At 43.0% G+C, this 18,330-nt stretch overlaps 2 long non-coding RNA genes across 2 annotated transcripts; both read left to right on the top strand.

Annotated features, from left to right (window-relative positions):
* The first annotated feature begins 4,443 nt into the window (after positions 1-4,443).
* Positions 4,444-5,238, top strand: LOC143728916 (uncharacterized). The gene is made up of 3 exons (XR_013199920.1): positions 4,444-4,511; positions 4,902-5,011; positions 5,162-5,238. It is a non-coding gene; the product is annotated as an uncharacterized LOC143728916 (long non-coding RNA).
* Positions 5,239-5,356: 118 nt separating this feature from the next.
* Positions 5,357-6,230, top strand: LOC143728945 (uncharacterized). The gene is made up of 3 exons (XR_013199927.1): positions 5,357-5,440; positions 5,615-5,768; positions 6,126-6,230. It is a non-coding gene; the product is annotated as an uncharacterized LOC143728945 (long non-coding RNA).
* The last annotated feature ends 12,100 nt before the right edge of the window (positions 6,231-18,330 follow it).

Raw genomic sequence — 18,330 nt, 5'->3', positions numbered from 1 at the left:
CAGTAAAAAAAGTGGCCTATTTTTTTATTTATCTAATCAGTGACAGAGTGCAAGCATATGTGTATTAAATAATTCTGTATTTTCAGCTTCAGAATCATGAATATTTTTATTCCAGTGTCAACACTGTCCTGTGCATTGGGTTACCAACACCAAGTCCAAGCCTATTCATTTACACCCACAATGTACCCAGCCGGCACACGACTGACCTTCAACATTGTAATATGGTTGAAATAATGTCAGTTGTTGTTTCAACGTTGATATAACATTTGATGCTAAATGGTTGAAAACCAACCGGTACATGACCAACCTTCAACGTTGAAATATGGTTGAAATAATGACAGTTGTTGTTTCAATGTTGAAACTACGTTGAAATAATGTTTAATGCTAAATGGTTGAAAAAGGGTAAAAAAAACCCCACTTATAAATCAACATTGATTTTTTTTTTACAAAATGTATATGTTGAATCAATTAATGTATGTACAGAATAAATAATTTCTGCCTTTTAAATTATTATTAAGATCATTATTATTATTTTATTATTATTTTACATTTTTATCATGAACCTTCTGATATAAATATTATAAAACATTGCGCTGCTTTACCACACTGAAACAATTCCTTCTGGTTATTTAACCTTATTTGCTTTGATCATGATTGGTTAATCTGTCTGTCATTCATGAAACTGTGTGTGCCATTTTAAGTTTGAAAATATGACCGTTATCCTGACCGTCTTTCAGATCGCGAGACTGGCCAAGGGAAGAGCACGAAAGAAAGTGGTCTGCGAGGGCGCGGGATCGAAAAGGTAAGTCTAATTTCACAAATATACGCAAGGTCATGAGTTAAACGCATTATGTCAGTGCTTGGAGAATTGTAAATGCACAGTTTGTTGAATGAATTTAGTAACTCGATATTCAGGGAATATCCACATTTTTGTCGAGGAGGCCTACTTTTACAGATGTCGTTGAGGCCTAACGTTACTCGTGCCGCTTCAGTGTCGTTTTGTGCTTTTGCGGTTGCAACGTCGATTTTCAGAGAGAAGACATTATTCGTGTGCACACAGATAAAAAAATTCAGGAAACAAAAGTGTAACGTTCGATAAGCTAATTTTTTCCGTTTAACAGTCGTCGTCGTTACAGTCCATTCACGGTAATATCGCGAGATTCGAAGCGAGACTGGCCAAGGGAAAGAGCATGAAAGAGATGGGCGATATGGAAAACAATATCCAATCGAGTTTATTTTATTTTATTTTTTAAATATGATTCACAATATTATCACGATTCTTTTTCATGTTAGTTTTACTGTTTTGCAAGTTGTCTGAGCAAATAATAGTTTAATTAGACTAATTTTGGGCGATATGCTTTCATAACATCCTATCGTCAGAATTATATCATCTTTAACAATTATAGAGACATCAGAGGCAGTGGTAAATTCCAGAAAATAACCTATTCATTGCTATTTAAAAGTGAAATAACTGAACCTACACTGATAAAAATACAAATTTTACAAGAAAATTACAATTGGCATTTAGAGGCTTCTGCATCTGAACTCTTCATATATATAAATATATATATAGTGTTTCCCACAGGATTTTGTGATACTTGTGGTGGCATGTGACATCACAGATCCATTTACATATGATGACATTATATTTTCTGTTGTGATACATAAAACAAGTATAAATAGTACGACCCATTAATAAAGGCTACGTTGTGTTAACCAGGAACTCTTACTATACTCAAATCCTGATTTGTAGGCTCTAATCGTGGCATTGTCTGATAAAATAAATATACATCTAACTCACACAAAAAGCAACTGTGTGGTGGTTTTGGCTAGTACCGTTTTATTTCATTTAGCACACTTTTTGCATCTGAGTAACAAACTATGAGCATATTAACAGACGAGCTATGTTCATATTTAAAAGTCTGCATTACATTGCATCTGATCCAGGTCGTATCCAGATCTGATGAAGGAGCTTCTCCTGGACCCGATGACAATGCAGTGCTGAAGTGCCAACTAGCCTATCCCTATGGAGGATCCCTTTCCACTCTACAGATAAAGCGTTGTGAATTCCGGTTCGCGTACCCACGCCGAAGCGATAACATAAAACAAAAATCTGTATCAGAAAGAGCTTTATCAGAAAGAGCTTTATTGCCAAGTGTGCTTGCACACACAAGGAATTTGTTTTGGTACGGAGGCATCCAGTGGACATATCCAAATACAAATACAACAAGAAACATAATACTACAAATTATAAGAATAAAGAATATAAATATATGAGAATAAAAGTATCACAGTTGGGTTTAGTCAGAATAGACATTTTCAGATTTACAGATTATGAACATATTTACAGTGTTTTGAATATTATAAATAAATAAATCTACATATAAGTATCAAATTATAGGCAAGAGAAGTAGTTTGTTTAGGTATGGTTTGTAGGGAATTACAAACCTGTGCACATATATTCAAAAGCACATAACTATAGATTCAATTCTCAATGTTTATCTCACGTTTATCACAGGTTCAGTTTAAAGTCTTTTTAGAGAGAACGGTGTCGTCTTAGCGGCCCCTAATTTAATAACAAATGATCATTTTGACGGAGGTGAATCAATCAAAACTAACTTTAGCTGGAAAGAACATTATTCGAGAATCGCTATAAAGCCAAATAATTCTCGGCTACCTTAAGTTATATGTTTATCTCTGTAAAGTTGCTTTGAAACAATCCATTGTTAAAAGTGCTATAATGAAGATGACTTGACTTGACTAATAACTTTGACATCGTTAAAAGCTTTTCCATTAATTTATAGCAATTTTGTTGATCTGGACTGTTTTGATTTTTCCCTTTAGATACAGTCGTCAATGCACACAACACAACCAGTACTAAAGTAATGGAGACCATGTCCAAATATTTAAAATGTGCACCAGAGAGGATGGGTGGTGGTGGCCGTAAGAAGACTCTTCCTTGAAGACACCTTTTTTTTCTTCTTTTTTTTTAATGACTGTTGCTAGTAGAATGTGAAGTTCTACAAAAGACTTCTTAGTTGTTCTACAAACTTTCCTTACTTTTACTTGGATTCTTTTTCACTTAATTGTTGAGATTTTACAATGTTACGAAATGAGTACATATGTTTGCTACGAAATGAGTACATATGTTGGTCGCAAGTTTGGAAATGGTAAGATTTTAGTGTTTGTCAGTGTTACGGTTTATGTATTATTGGTCAAACAGACTTGAGCAAGTTTCCAAACCATATTTGTAATTATTTATATATAGGCTATTGTGTGAATTTTGCAGTGTGTATGAAATTAGAATTAAAAGCTTTTTCCCTCTGCATTCTGATATCATTAAACCCTTAAGAAAGTGCTTTGTTGTTGAACGAGAATTTTTTCAATGTATTATGTGAAAGTGTAAATGTAAAATATAGATGTATATTTAAATTCTGAGAAAATTATTTTTCCATTTGGTGTAATTGTTAAACTTTTTGTTTAGAAAATGAAGCATATCATCCCTGCACTGCAGATTTATGAACATCTAATTGTTAGAATGTTATTTTTCTTTTTATGCCGTCCAATTGCAAATCATGTACAGCAAGTTTTATTAGTTGTTGAAAATACTAAATATGCACCGAAAATCATAGTTTACATTTCAGTGTTGACGTTTAAGCAAAATTACAGGTAGGCTACGCCGGGTACAGGGTTACAATATCAACGTTGTTTCAATTTGCAAAATCGAAAGGTGATTCAACGTCGACAGAAGACCATAACCCGAAAGGTAAGAGTGAAACGACGTCGCGATTTCAACAGTGAATCAACGCTGTTTCTTCCGCGGTGAAACGACATCACAATATCAACGTTGATCGGTTTTGCAAAATCGAAAGGTAATTCACCGTTGATTCAACCATGGTACCTGACGTTTCAACAGTGAATCAACGTTGAAATGCCGGCTGGGTCATATGAGACACAGCCATATTTTAACCGTATAAATACTGGGAACTACAGTATATTCTCAGAAGGCGAAGCACTGCTACTTGGGCGGAGTGATTACCGCAGCACCAGGCGCACCATTGTTCCCTATCGGTCAGTCACTACAACGTATGTCATGACTGACCAATAGGAATCTCGCTAGACAGGCCTATCTACTTCGAGTGAAACTAAAACAAGCCAATACACATTGGCGTGCAATCATTTGCAACAGCTGTGCAGCCTCGCAGCGCGGGTACACTGTTAGCCCAGATTTTATATCTAATTAACAATTTAATTACAGCATACTTAAATTATTTAATTTTGAATGTATTACTATAAAAATGTAAGTGAATTCTACTACTTTTGTAGACATATTTGAATGTGTGGAAAACTTTAAGTTTAATGGATTAAAATTGTAAAGTTTGTGTACTGACCACGCCCCTTCCCCACACACACGTGACGCACGCACACACAGTTAGCTGTTGCAACTAATCAGGCAAGCAACGCCATTTTCTCTCGTGTTTGAAAGTGCATGGGAATTCGTAGAGCTGTTCGTAAGTACTTAAAAGCAAATGTTTTAGCCAGTCTTATTATTTCTATTTTTCAACGATTTTTGTTTGTGAGTAGTGAAAACGTTGTTTAAGTAATTTTGGAGTTTTTTTCACTGGTCCCGCTTGAACTTGAAACATGCGAATTTAGCAGACATAGTTTTGTCAAAATTATGTTTGAGAGTAGTGTAAAACATAGTTTTAAACAAAAATATGCCCCTAAAAGCTAAAACCCTTTTCACACGTGCACCGAACAAGATCCCGCTCGATCTTCTGACGAATTAATCGGACATTTTTCGTCCGTTTATTGTTTTAAGTGTTTTTTTATTATTGAGGGGCTGTTTGTGAGTAATAGCATGCTTTAAACAGGTCGTGACATTTTCACCTGTTAACTAGGTGGTTTTCCCACTCGTGCACGGCGGTCCCATTTTAACCCCTGCATGTTCGACACAGATACAACGCTTTCCAGTGAAATGAGACATGACGACCACAGTTTACTAAATCTGGTGAGTGAATTTAAGCTAAAGTTAGAAAAAAACTTACATTTTAATATTGCCATTGTTTTAAATGGAATAAGTTGTCGCTGATTAAAATGTTATACTCAAAAAATGGATGGATGCCCTCTAACGATAAATATCTTGTTTATTGTGTTGCAGATGACAGGAAGAAATGCTTTGGAAGTGTAAGTATTGTCCTGTTAACTGTGAAAAAAGATCACAGTTATTTAAACATTATACACTCAAACATGGAATTTATGCTAGAACTGAGCCATTTCATTGTTTGCATCAGGATTGGCTATGTACATTTAAATCATTCAATGCCTTAAAAGTTCACTTATCCCAATTTCACACCAAATCATCTGATCAACAGCTAAACATCAGCCTGACATCAGCAAGATGGTTCTTCGATGGCCATCTCTGTTTACAGAAAGCCAGGTAAGTTTTTGTTTTTTTTAACTTAAGTATTTGAATAAACATATATGTATAAATGAAAATGGGTATTTATGACCACTTAGGTCATAAACTGTAACTGAAATCATGTAGCACTGTGGTCATAGATGTGGTGACGGTAAGCCAATATGGTTTGCTATGTTTTATCTGACCTTTTAGGTTTATTATGAGTTCAACCGAGTGGTGGGGAAAAATCTCAGAGAGAACTTCTTTGATGCACTTGGATCATTACTCTCCAAATCTGATGGAAATCTTCAGGAAGAAGAAAGGCCTCGCCGGCCAGCTTTTGGCTGAGCTTTTACGTCAGACAAAGGTGCGTTTACTTGTCTACATCAGTCTAGCCACTCTTTTTGTAATTTCTCTCCTTCTCATCTCTTCTATTTATTATTTTCTTGTCTCTCCTCTTTCCTCTGGACTTCTTTTTCTTTACATTCTTAAAACTCTTACTACATTTTTTTTCTCTCATTTCCTCTCCTCTCCCATACTCTTCCACTTTTCTTGTTTCATATTTTCCTTTACCCCTTTTCTCTCCTCTCTCCTTTCCTGTTTGTCATCTTGTCTTGCCCTATTCTTTACTTCCTAAAATCTGACAAATTTGGGGGAAGCTCAGTAATTTTGTTCATACATGTGAGCATCCCTAACAAACTTCAATATCTCCAATATTTTTCAGACCAGCGAGCCAACAGATGTTAGGTCCCTTTGCCTTCGTGGACTGCCGGTCATTTTGGGGGATGACCCTTCTGCATTCTTTAAGACCTGCTCTGTAAGTTATTAATAGTACCATTAATGCAGACCAGCGGTCTGCTACTAATTTTCAGAATAATTTAATCAGTATCTCCCAGACTTTTATTTTCAGTATTGTACATTTTTTTCAATATCTGTAATACTGGTTAATGATATGAAAAACTGAAAATATTGTCTTCAAAAGTGAAATAGGCTAAAAATTAAATATTTTTTTACTGCAGTTTAAAGGATTAGTTCACCCAGAAATAAAAATCCTGTCATTAATTACAATAAATTGTTTATTCCCTGTGTTTTGTATTTTAAAATGAACGATTTCAATTGAAATAAAAAGAGGTGAAAAATGTTATGTTGTTTGCTTGCTTTTTTAAAATTTTACTCAAAGTTATCAAGTACACATTACTTAATTTTTTTAGGGCAACCAGTTTGCTCAAATTTTTTAAGTATACGGGCTAGTACATTGAACTTAAATATACTATGTGTAATAACTGCAAAGTAATTGATATTACAAAACATTTTAAGTTAAATTAACTTACATTTTTTAAGTTACCATTACTTAATTATTTTAGGGCAACCAGTTTGCTCACATTTTTTAAGTAGAATCAACGTGTCCGGGCTAACAGTGTATTTAACAAGCAGCTGGTGCGATTGCACACTAGCTTTTTGCTTCGGAGCCAAACACTTCGATGCCTCTGCTTCAGTTGAAAGTGAAACCAACTTCTACGAGCCTTTTTGAACCTCTCCTTCCCGGTGCGGGCGTGACAGCATGACAGCGTGAGCAGTCTCTCTCTCTCTTTCTCTTTTTTTTTGTTGATTTAAAACTGAGCAAAAAAAAAAAAGAGCTGTTTTAACAGCTGGTGAAGTGCGCTTCGAGCGCTCAAAAGCTGTTGTAACAGCTGGTAAGGTGCGCCTTAGAGCACTCAAAACCTGTTATAACAACTGGTAAGACCTCCAACGAGAGAGATTCAGCGCACAGACGGGTGCACATTCCCATCTGTGATCGCTGTGACTGTTCCCCTGTGTGTTTCAGCACCAGTGAGAGTAGTTCCTAAAAGAGCTTACACAGATAGTTCGCATCTTTTTCAAGATGACGTTCTATCTGTGTGTTTCTGGATGCGGTCGTTACCTGGGGTCGCGGGATGGTCACGATCGCTGCCTCGTGTGTCTGGGCCTCGAACACGCACAAGCAGCATTCGTGGATGAGTCATGTACCCATTGTGGGAAGATGACCATCTCGGAGCTACGGTCGAGACTCTTGTTCCTGCAAAGGGGCGGAGTCCCCGTGCCTACGCCTCGTTCCAACCCCCCTTCGCCGGTTGCTTCGGGCAGTGACACGGGTGACCTGAGGATTACAGTGAGCGTGCTTCCTTCGGGGAACCAACCCCCTGCCAACGGAGCGTGCTGGACCATTCTCGAGATGTGTACAAGTCGTTTCGTTCGGAGCTCCCTGCAACGACCAGATGTCGATCGCTGCATCGGAGGGTGGGTCAGACCTCTACGCGGACGACGGCTCAGTGCCGCTGCCTCCTTCGGGTGTGTCAGCAGTGCCCGAGTCGGACCCGGAGATGATGGCCATGCTTTCCCGGGCCGCCAACAGGATCGGGCTCGTGTGGAACCCTCCACCGTGTCCCAGGCCCTCGAGGTTGGACGATTGGTATCTCGGGGTGGCGCGCGCTGGTTCTCAGCAACCCACCCCAGTGCCTTTCTTCCTGGAGGTGCATGAGGAGCTCACAGTGACGTGGACGGCACCTTTTACTACCAGAAACCGTCTTGGTGGCTCCTCCTCCCTCACCACCCTTGATGTCGGGGCAGCTAAGGGATACACGCGTATCCCGCCGGTGGAGCGCGCCGTTGCTATGCAACTGTGCCCTAACTCCACTTGGCGTGGAGATCCGTCTCTTCTTTCCCGGGCCTGTAAGTACTCGTCGGACCTAACCGGCAAGGCTTACAAGGCCTGTGGGGAAGCTGCCTCTGCCATGCACGCCATGGCGATGCTGCAGATTCATCAGGCCAAGGCACTGAAGGACCTACACGAGGGTGGTCACGATCCGCAAGTTCTGCAGGAACTTCGTGCCGCAACGGACCTCGCGCTTCGTGCGACGAAGGTCACTGCGCGGTCAGTGGGTCGTGCGATGTCCACACTAGTGGTCCAGGAACGCCATCTCTGGCTGTGTCTGGCTGACATGCGGGAGACCGACAAGATCAGGTTCCCTAACTCCCCCGTGTCCCAGACCGGCCTCTTCGGCGACGCGGTCGAGAACTTCGCCCAGCAGTTCTCGGCTGTACAGAAGCAGACTGAGGCCATCAGACACATCCTGCCGCGGCGCAGCAGCAGCCTCCATCTAAACGGCGCCGTGGAGCCAGTCGCAAGCAGGGCGCCCCGCCCGTCCAGGCCCCCGCCAAGAAGGGCGGCAAAGCCAGGGGTAAGCGGCCCTAGGACGGGTGACCCAGAGATGGAAGGGACTGCTCTCCAGGAGACAATGACTGCATCGTTCCCTCCCCCGGAAGAGGGCCGGGTGGAAAATCCTTTGTTTCATTTTGTTTGTGTTCTGCCGCTGGCCTTAAAACCAGCGCTACCCAAATTTTCAATAAAAGAGCAGTTTCTATCATCTCTGGGTCCGAAGAGGACCAGGAGAGCAGTGGGGGGAGGGAATCCTCACCACTCTCATCCGCCTCTTCTATCGCCAGCTGGCAGCTGTGTACGGTCCGAGAACGCCACCGAGCCGCCTCCTGCACTTCCTGCCCCGTGGAACCAGGTAAGTGCTGCACAGCACACTCAGACCCTGCTACGGGCCGCCTCCCAGAGAGAGCCTCCCGAGCCGCATCCCTGTGTTCCACCTCGCTGCCCCACTCCGGGTACGCCTACGGTCCCTTTGGTCCCGCTTGTACGGTCTCTGCGAGCCTGGTTAGCTCTCCCCAGTCCATCTCGCTGGCTCATTCGAACCATCAGGCTCGGCTATGCGATTCAGTTCCCCCGTCGTCCTCCCAAGTTTCGGGCCATCCACTCTACTACAGTGAGAGCAGCCGATGCCCATGTCTTGCGTGCGGAGATCGCAGTCCTACTGGCGAAGGATGCGATAGAGCCGGTCCCTCCAGCCGATATGAGGTCAGGGCACTACAGTCCCTACTTCATTGTACCCAAGAAAGGTGGTGGGTTACGACCGATCTTGGATCTGCGAGTTTTGAACCGGAGCCTCCACAAGCTACCGTTCAAAATGCTCACGGAGAGACGCATCTTCGAATGCATCCGTCCCGGGATTGGTTTGCAGCGATCGACCTGAAGGACACGTACTTTCATGTCTCGATTCTTCCTCGACACAGGCCGTTCCTGCGCTTTGTGTTCGAGGGTCGAGCATATCAGTACAAAGTCCTACCCTTCGGGCTGTCCCTGTCCCCCCGTGTCTTCACGAAAGTCACGGAGGGGGCTCTTGTTCCCATGAGAGAACAGGGCTTTCGCATCCTCAACTATCTCGACGACTGGCTCATACTAGCACACTCTCGAGATCAGCTATGCGAACACAGGGACATAGTGCTCAGGCACCTCAGCCAGTTGGGTCTTCAGTTCAACTGGGAAAAGAGCAAACTCTCTCCTGTGCAGAGGATCTCTTATCTCGGTATGGAGTTGGATTCGGTCGCTCAGATAGCGCGCTTCACAGACCAGCGTCCTCAGTTGTACTGAACTGCTTGAACACATTCAAAGGCAGGACAGCGGTCCCACTGAAATTCTTTCATAGGCTCCTGGTGCATATGGCAGCTGCAACAGCGGTAACCCCGCCCGGCCTGCTTCATATGAAACCGCTTCAGCACTGGCTTCTCGGCCGAGTCCCGAGATGGGCGTGGCATCACGGCACTCACCGGGTGGCAATCAAACCGGCGTGCCGCCAGACCTTCAGCCCGTGGTCAGACCTCTTGTTCCTGCAGGCAGGAGTCCCCTTGGAACAGGTGTCCAGGCATGCTGTGGCATTCACAGATGCCTCTATCACCGGCTGGGGTGCCACGTACAACAGGCATGCAGTGTCAGGGGTGTGGACGGACCCCCAGCTGCATTGGCACATCAATTGCCTCAAGTTGCTAGCAGTGCATCTCGCTCTGAGCCGCTTGAAAAGGCTGCTACAGGGCAGGGACGTGCTGGTCCGTACGGACAACACTGCGACCGTTGCGTACATCAACCGACAAGGTGGTCTACGCTCCCGTCGCATGTCGCAACTCGCCCGCCATCTCCTCCTCTGGAGTCAGAATTATCTGAGGTCGCTTCGAGCCATGTATGTCCCCGGCTTGCTCAACCGTGTGGCCGACGAGCTATCACGAGCTGTGCTTCCGGGAGAAAGGCGACTCCACCCCCAGGCGGTTCAGCACACAGCTGGCCCCAGGGCCTTTGCAAATATGCGTTTCCCCCAGCATCCCTATTGGCCCACCCGGACTTGGTTCCCAGAACTCATACTCCTTGTGACAGTCCCTCGTTTAGCTGTATGTTTGCTCACTCATTGTATTTGTTTTTTTACAATGGGGTCATTTTTTTTTAGTTTACACAACAAAAGGAAGCTTGATTTCAATATTTGAATTAAATTGAAAAACGTAGCACAAATAAATACTTGAAATAAAGAGAAAAGTTTAGGTCTAACACTAGTATTCAGAAATGCTAGAAACGGAAAAAAGTAATCAAATGTAAAATAACACGGAATAGTCTTTTAGTCCTGTATAATTTGAATACATAGGCTATTAATCCTGATTCCTTACAATTAATGCTATCTTTTGTTGTTTTATATACAATAATGACGGACACATTTTAGGCTACTCTCACTTTAAGAGCTAGTGCACGGATCCACGTTCACATGTTGCGTGTAAAGCGCAGTCCGCGCAACTTTCTCCTCTTTTAAAAAGGGCTCCCTGTTGCTAAGCAATCATGAGCCACGTTCTCCATGAAGACGAAGACGTTTCAGGAAAGGATGAACGCGCAAAAGACGCAACGTGAACGGCCCATACTGTTTTCATTATAGTGTCACATGCATTTTCTTTTTGTATTATTTTTTTAAGACATAACTGATTGTGTTTGAGAGGATACTCCCCAAGACTGGAATTTAGACAATGTTGTGTGCTTTTGACCGTTAAAGCGCTATAATTCAAGAAAAATAACTCAGTTGTGTTACTCACGAGCTGTTTGTTATGCGGGTTAAAATCGCTTGAATGTTTAAATAGGTAAGACTTAAAAAGACGCACAAATTATAAACAATTGTGACGATGCAATTGCCCGATTGTGCAAGTGACATTTCCATCAAATGTCCCGACTCCTGAAACGCGAGAGAATCTAGAATCACCGCCTGTAGCTGCAGCGCGATTGGCTTGCCTTGTGTAACCTATTTTAAGAGACAGAGAAGACGCGGCATTGGCAGAATCACTCACGCTGTTTGTGAAATTGCGTCTCGCAGAAAGTTTTAAAATGACTGATTTGATCTTATTATCTGTTAGGATAAATTTACTCATAGGCCTGCATGCTAGATTGAATGAATGTTTGCGGGAATTTCCCGTATTATAAACGCAAGACCTGCGGGAATGATTAAAATGATGCGCAATACCCGCAATCCCGCACCGAAATTCGAGCCCTGTCTGAAGAAGGATCTTCTGACTCAGAGACGGGGCACCCTATGGCACTCGCGTCCAGACATCTGGAACTCCATGTCTGGTCCCTAGACGGGACGCGGAGGTTTTAGGTGACTTACCCCCTGAGGTACTTAACACCATCACTTCAGCATGGGCGCTGTCCACGAGACGTGTTTACGCCCTGAAGTGGAACCTGTTCGTCGAGTGGTGTTCTTCTCGCCGAGAAGACCCCCAAAGATGTTCGATAGGGTTTGTGCTTTCCTTCTTGCAGCAGGGGTTGGAGCGTAGACTGTCTCCCTCCACCCTCAAAGTACATGCTGCTTCTATTTCAGCTTTTCACAACCACATAGATGGCAAAACCGTTGGAAAGCACGACCTGGTCGTCAGGTTTCTTAGGGGGGCGAGACGATTAAATCCTCCTCTACCCCCTTCCATACCCTCTTGGGATCTTTCCCTGGTGCTTCGAGCACTTCAGGATGTGCCCTTTGAGCCTCTGCAGTCAGTAGACTTAAAGGTTCTTTCCATGAAGACTTTGCTGCTGGTTGCACTGGCCTCTGTCAAGAGGGTAGGAGACCTGCACGCATTTTTGGTCGACGAATCGTGCCTAGAGTTCGGGCTGGGTGACAGCCACGTGGTACTAAGACCCCGGCTTGGCTATGTGCCCAAGGTTCCTACCACTCCCTTCAAAGACCAGGTAGTGAACCTGCAAGCGCTGCCTTTGGAGGAGGCAGACCCAGCCCTGGCTTTGCTCTGTCCTGTTCGCGCTCTGCGTATGTACGTGGACAGAACTCAAAGCGTCAGGACCTCAGACCAGCTCTTTGTCTGTTACGGAGGCCAGCAGAAGGGAAAGGCTGTCTCCAAGCGGAGGATGGCCCACTGGATAGTGGCTGCCATCGCCTTGGCTTACCAAGCACAAGGCGTGCCCTGCCCGCTCAGGTTGCATGCACACTCCACGACAGGCGTTGCATCCTCCTGGGCGCTGGCACGTGGCTCCTCGCTAACAGATATCTTTAGAGCTGCGGGCTGGGCGACACCTAACACGTTCGCTAGATACTATAGCCTACGTGTAGAGCCGGTCTCCTCCCGTGTTCTCAGCCTAGACGGGTAGAAGCACTGAGAGGTCTGGCTCTGTCGGCTTGCTGCACCCTACTGTGCACCCTTATTGCTCCAGAGTAAAAACCTGTGGAGTCCTCCAAACCCCACGGCTCGGACTTGGCGGAGCATCCGGCCCCAGGCCCATATCCGCTGAATCCATGAGAACCGGATCTGGGCTGGGTTCCATATGTGTGGCCCTACGGGGATCCCATATGTGTATATTCTCCACGGCCGCTCCTATCGGAAGCCCGTGTCTTTCCCTTGGGTTAACTCGCCCATTATTCATATGCAGTACAGCCTTCGGGCTAGTCCATATGTATTTCCACATAACTCTTTGAAGTGGCTTCCGCAGCGTTCCTTGCTAAACAGAGGGGCACACTTCCCAGTGTTATCCAATATCTCACTGTATGGGTTATCACGGAACAACAGTGTCAGACTCACTCTGTGTAAGCCTCCTCCTATCGTCCTTCCAGGCAAGAAGGTGTAGAGGCTTGCACAGGGGCGCTGGATGGGGTGCAGCAGCTGTGGCGCTTTGGTAGCAATTCCTATTGGTCAGTCATGACCTACGTTGTAGTGACTGACCGATAGGGAACGTCTCGGTTACATATGGTAACCCTCGTTCCCTGAGGGAGGGAACAGAGACGTAGGTCCCGTCCCCACATCTGCTGCCGCCCGCCAGGGCGGCCAGCTTTCTCAGGCTTGGCTCCTCAGCAAAAAACTAGTGTGCAATCGCACCAGCTGCTTGTTAAATACCCGCGCTGTGAGGCTGCACAGCTGTTGCAAATGATTGCACGCTAATGTGTATTGGCCTGTTTTATTTTCACGCGAAGTAGATTGGCCTCTCTAGCGAGATTCCTATTGATCAGTCATGACCTACGTGTCCGTTCCCTCCCTCAGGGAACGAGGATTACCATTTGTAACCGAGACGTTTCTTCTTGTTTACCTCTAGCTCCGCTCATTTGTTACTGAGGCGATAGAGCGCGTTCGTGACAACACAATACTAACATTACAGGGGATACATGGAGCCCGGGAACAACTGCTATAATGACCACCCTATTTATATAATAGTGTCACTAACGTTACACTAGTATGAAGGACTAAAAATGACAAAAGGAAAAATATATAAAAGTAGAAATAAATGCAGAAATATAGTAGAACATAAATACATTTTGGTAATATAAATGGCTATTTCTGTATTTTTGCATGTATTTATTTATTTATTTATGCATTTTTATATGTATTTATTTATGTATTTATACATTTATTTATACATTTATGTATTTATATATCTATTTATTTATTTATACATTTATTTATTTGTGTATTTCCACATTTCTACATTTATTTATTTCTGTATCTCCACATTTCAACATTTATTTTTCCCTGCGCCTGTATGCTAATTGAGTGGGGGGTGCCAACATCAGTCTGAAGCAGGATTGGTTAGCTGGGGGCCGCATCGCTAACCAGACAGAAGCAAACGATCCATCTATCCATCTCTGGACGCAGGCTACCTATGAATGCTGCGACTAGTGTGTAATACAATGAATTATATGACTGAAATATATTTCTGAAAAGATTTAAGGCGATAAATAGACAATCCAGCAAAAGAATCTTGATTCATATTCGATCAGCATTGCCTAGTTTTACAGTTTGTTGTGAGCCTGATGCTTTTTTTGGACGGGTCCATCATGCACTGCGCAGTCCGATCTAACTTACTGATTGACATCTTCTTAATCTATGGTGACATCAATCAGCGGATCTTGTGTGTCTCTAGCATTTTATGCATGTGGGGTCTCCACCTGGAGAGACGAAATGGCTTCAAGTGGGAGGCCGCTGGTGGACCTGTTGCGCGATGTGGCTGACCAGCTCGAAAGCACAACCTTTTAAAGTTGGCGATAAATTCAAAGATTCGAACTTCCCGGGTCTATAACTCGTCAGCTAAACACTGCTACTACACAAATTACGCCTCTTTTTAATCGTAGTAACGTAGACAAGCAGCTACAACCTAATTTTCCTCGAAACAAGCTTTCCTTCGCAATGGATAAAATACATTGATCTCTATATTTGCAGGCGGCTGAGAGAGACAGATCCGAAGGGACCGTCTGCAAAGTGCAAACCCCGAAAAGCGTTACTACGAAAACAGTCAATAACTTCACTGTAATACACTGCATTGTTGCCAAATTCAGTTCACAATAGCTGTCCTGATGGTTATACTACAACACTTATTTTGGTATAAAAGCATTTTTGCATACTTTTTATGATTTTTATATGGAAAACATTCAATAACTTAACTGTAATACACTAGCCTGGCTAACGTCAGACCCAAGTCTCAGACTTGGGTCTGGGAACCACATGTTCATTTTCTCGTATTTGAGGCGTGGTTTACGAGTACCCAGAGCCGTTTATTGGGCGCTAAGAATGTCTATCAAATGTGCCTGTACGTAGCTCATAGCCAATCGTTTCAATTATACCAGATGACATATGTAGAGCGACAGAAATTAGACGAGGAAGAAGATGATGGGCCAGAGATTTATGTGTACACAATGGCATGTATCTAACGGCCGTTTGACACCGCATGCTTGAGCGGCGCGTATTTTTTTTGGCTGCATGTTAATCAATGAGTGCATTCACACCGGGAGAGGAGCAGATCGTGCAGTTTTGCTGCACTGCTCACGCTAAATTAAAGTGAAAGCACACTTTTGATGGACAAAAATAAATATTTCACACAAAAAGTGCCCAAAATGCACAGAATAAGCATGTCTAGTGAGTTTTAACTTGAACTTGAGTAGGCAAATAAAAGAAAATCAAGACTCACAAATATTTATAGGTAAAAAGAGGTTTTTAATTATTCAGTTTGGGTGAAAGTTGTGTATTATATAAAAAAAAACTAAAGTAAACTAGCCAGAAAATATTATACATAAACGTTCTTTTAGTTTATGTAACACACAGACAGCTACATATGCTAGCACAACCCAAATCAATCAGCGGCTTTGGAGCCGCTGCTGTGACACTGTACAAATGCTTCCAGTGTGAATACTCTCGCGCGTCTGCAGCTGCAGTGACGATGTAGTTACGCTGACGCGCTGCTCAAGTGCCGCTCACGCTTGCGGTGTGAAGCGGCCGTAAGGCTGCATCGAAAGGTAACTTCGCGTCTGCTGCCATGTTGGATCCATAGGTATAAACAAACTGCTTTGGTGTGTTGCATAGACGTTGTCATCGTCTTGCTGCTCCCTCCCCGTTCTGTGATTGGTTCCCTAGATGAGGCGAAAATCTGGTCCATGGAATCCAGACTGCCTAGCAGCGTGAATACAATCGTGCTGCGGCAAGGCAGCTTGGGGGAACCCAGGCTAGTAATACACTGCATTGTTACCAAATTCAGTTAACACATAACTGTTGTCCTGTTGGTTATACTACAACACATATTTTGTGGGAAAAATATTTTTAATATATTTCTCCCACAAAATAATTGTTTGCCAACAATACAGTGAATTACAGTTCAAAAGTTATTGAATATTTTTCATAATAAAATTCATCAAAATGATAAATTTACAATTGTATATACCAACAGTATAGTATAACCAGTATAACCAACAGGACAGCAGTTATGTGTTAACTGAATTTGGCAACAATGCAGTGTATTACAGTGAAGTTATTGAATATTTTCCATAGATAAAAATCATAAAAAGTATGCAAAAAGACTTTTATACCAAAATAAGTGTTGTAGTATAACCATCAGGACAGCAGTTATGTGTGAACTGAATTTGGTAACAATGCAGTGTATTACAGTGAAGTTATTGACTGTTTTCGTAGTAACGCTTTTCGAGGTTTGCACTATGCAGACGGTCCCTTCGGATCTGTCTCTCTCCGCCGCCTGCGCATATAGAGATCAATGTATTTTATCCATTGCGAAGGAAAGCTCGTTTCGAGGAAAATTAGGTTGTAGCTGCTTGTCTACGTTACTACGATTAAAAAGAGGCGTAATTTGTGTAGTAGCAGCGTTTAGCTGACGAGTTATTGACCCGGGAAGTTCGAATCTGTGAATTTATCGCCAACTTTAAAGGTTGTGCTTTCGAGCTGGTCAGCCACATCGCGCACAGGTCCGCCAGCGGCCTCCCACTTGAAGCCATTTCGTCTCTCCAGCTGGAGACCCCACATGCATAAAATGCTAGAGACACACGGGATCCGCTGATTGATGTCACCATAGATTAAGAAGATGTCAATCAGTAAATCCGACCGCGCAGTGCATGATGGACCCGTCCAAAAAAAGCATCAGGCTCACAACAAACTGTAAAACTAGGCATTGCTGATCGAATATGAATCAAGATTCTGTTGCTGGATTGTCTATTTCTCGCCTTAAATCTTTTCAGAAATATATTTCAGCCATATAATTCATTGTATTACACACTAGTCGCAGCATTCATAGGTAGCCTGCGTCCAGAGATGGATAGATGGATCGTTTGCTTCTGTCTGGTTAGCGATGCGGACCCCAGCTAACCAATCCTGCTTCAGACTGATGTTGGCACCCCCCACTCAATTAGCATACAGGCGCAGTGAAAAATAAATGTTGAAATGTAGAAATACAGAAATAAATAAATGTAGAAATACAGAAATAAATAAATGTATACATTTATAAATAAATAAAGGTATAAATAAATAAATATATACATACAGAAATAAATAAATAAATACATGAATGTATGAATAAATGTATAAATGCATAAATAAATACATATATAAATGCATAAATAAATAAATAAATACATGTAAAAATACAGAAATATCCGTTTATATTACCAAAATTTATTTACTTTCAATATAATTCTGCATTTATTTATTTATTTGTACTTTTATTTATGCATTTATTTATTTTTCCTTTTGTCATTTTTAGTCCTTCATACATTAGATCTAGCTAATGGCACTGTTATGATTTCCATTACACGAGAGTAGATGTTAAAACTTCATGCTGATTTGTACTCGGCTTTCGCCAAGATAAGCACCAACTAAGACGTAGCTTTACAGTAACCTATGTTTCTCCATCCATTTACGCTTCTTTCCATCTGGTGACGTGAATCTCCTTCTGTCTGGTGTTAATAGTGTATTTGTGCGTCAGCACACACAACGGCTGCAACCACAGTGCGGTCCCCCCATAACAACCCTCTGGATTGAGCGGAGTAGGGAACATCTCTAGGGTCTTCAAGTGGGCACCTTCCGTCCTCAGTGTTTCGTCGACTAGCCCACGACACCTCAAGAGGGCTCGACAGTGACTCTGGCATCCAAGAGTCACCCCCCTCCGTCCCCCACTCAACTCAGCCCAGCTTACTGACCTCTACTTCCCTCTTGCTGCTGAGACCTAACCACAATCTCACAATCTCTCCGCAACTCAACCATACGCGCCAACCCGTTTGACTAAGGCTGTCGAGCCCCACTGGTGCGTTAATATG

This window comes from Siphateles boraxobius, unplaced genomic scaffold, assembly GCF_051911475.1.
Source record: "Siphateles boraxobius isolate OS27281-9 unplaced genomic scaffold, OSU_SipBor_1 8, whole genome shotgun sequence".
Classification (NCBI taxonomy): domain Eukaryota; kingdom Metazoa; phylum Chordata; class Actinopteri; order Cypriniformes; family Leuciscidae; genus Siphateles; species Siphateles boraxobius.
This window is presented reverse-complemented; position numbering and strand designations above follow the sequence as displayed.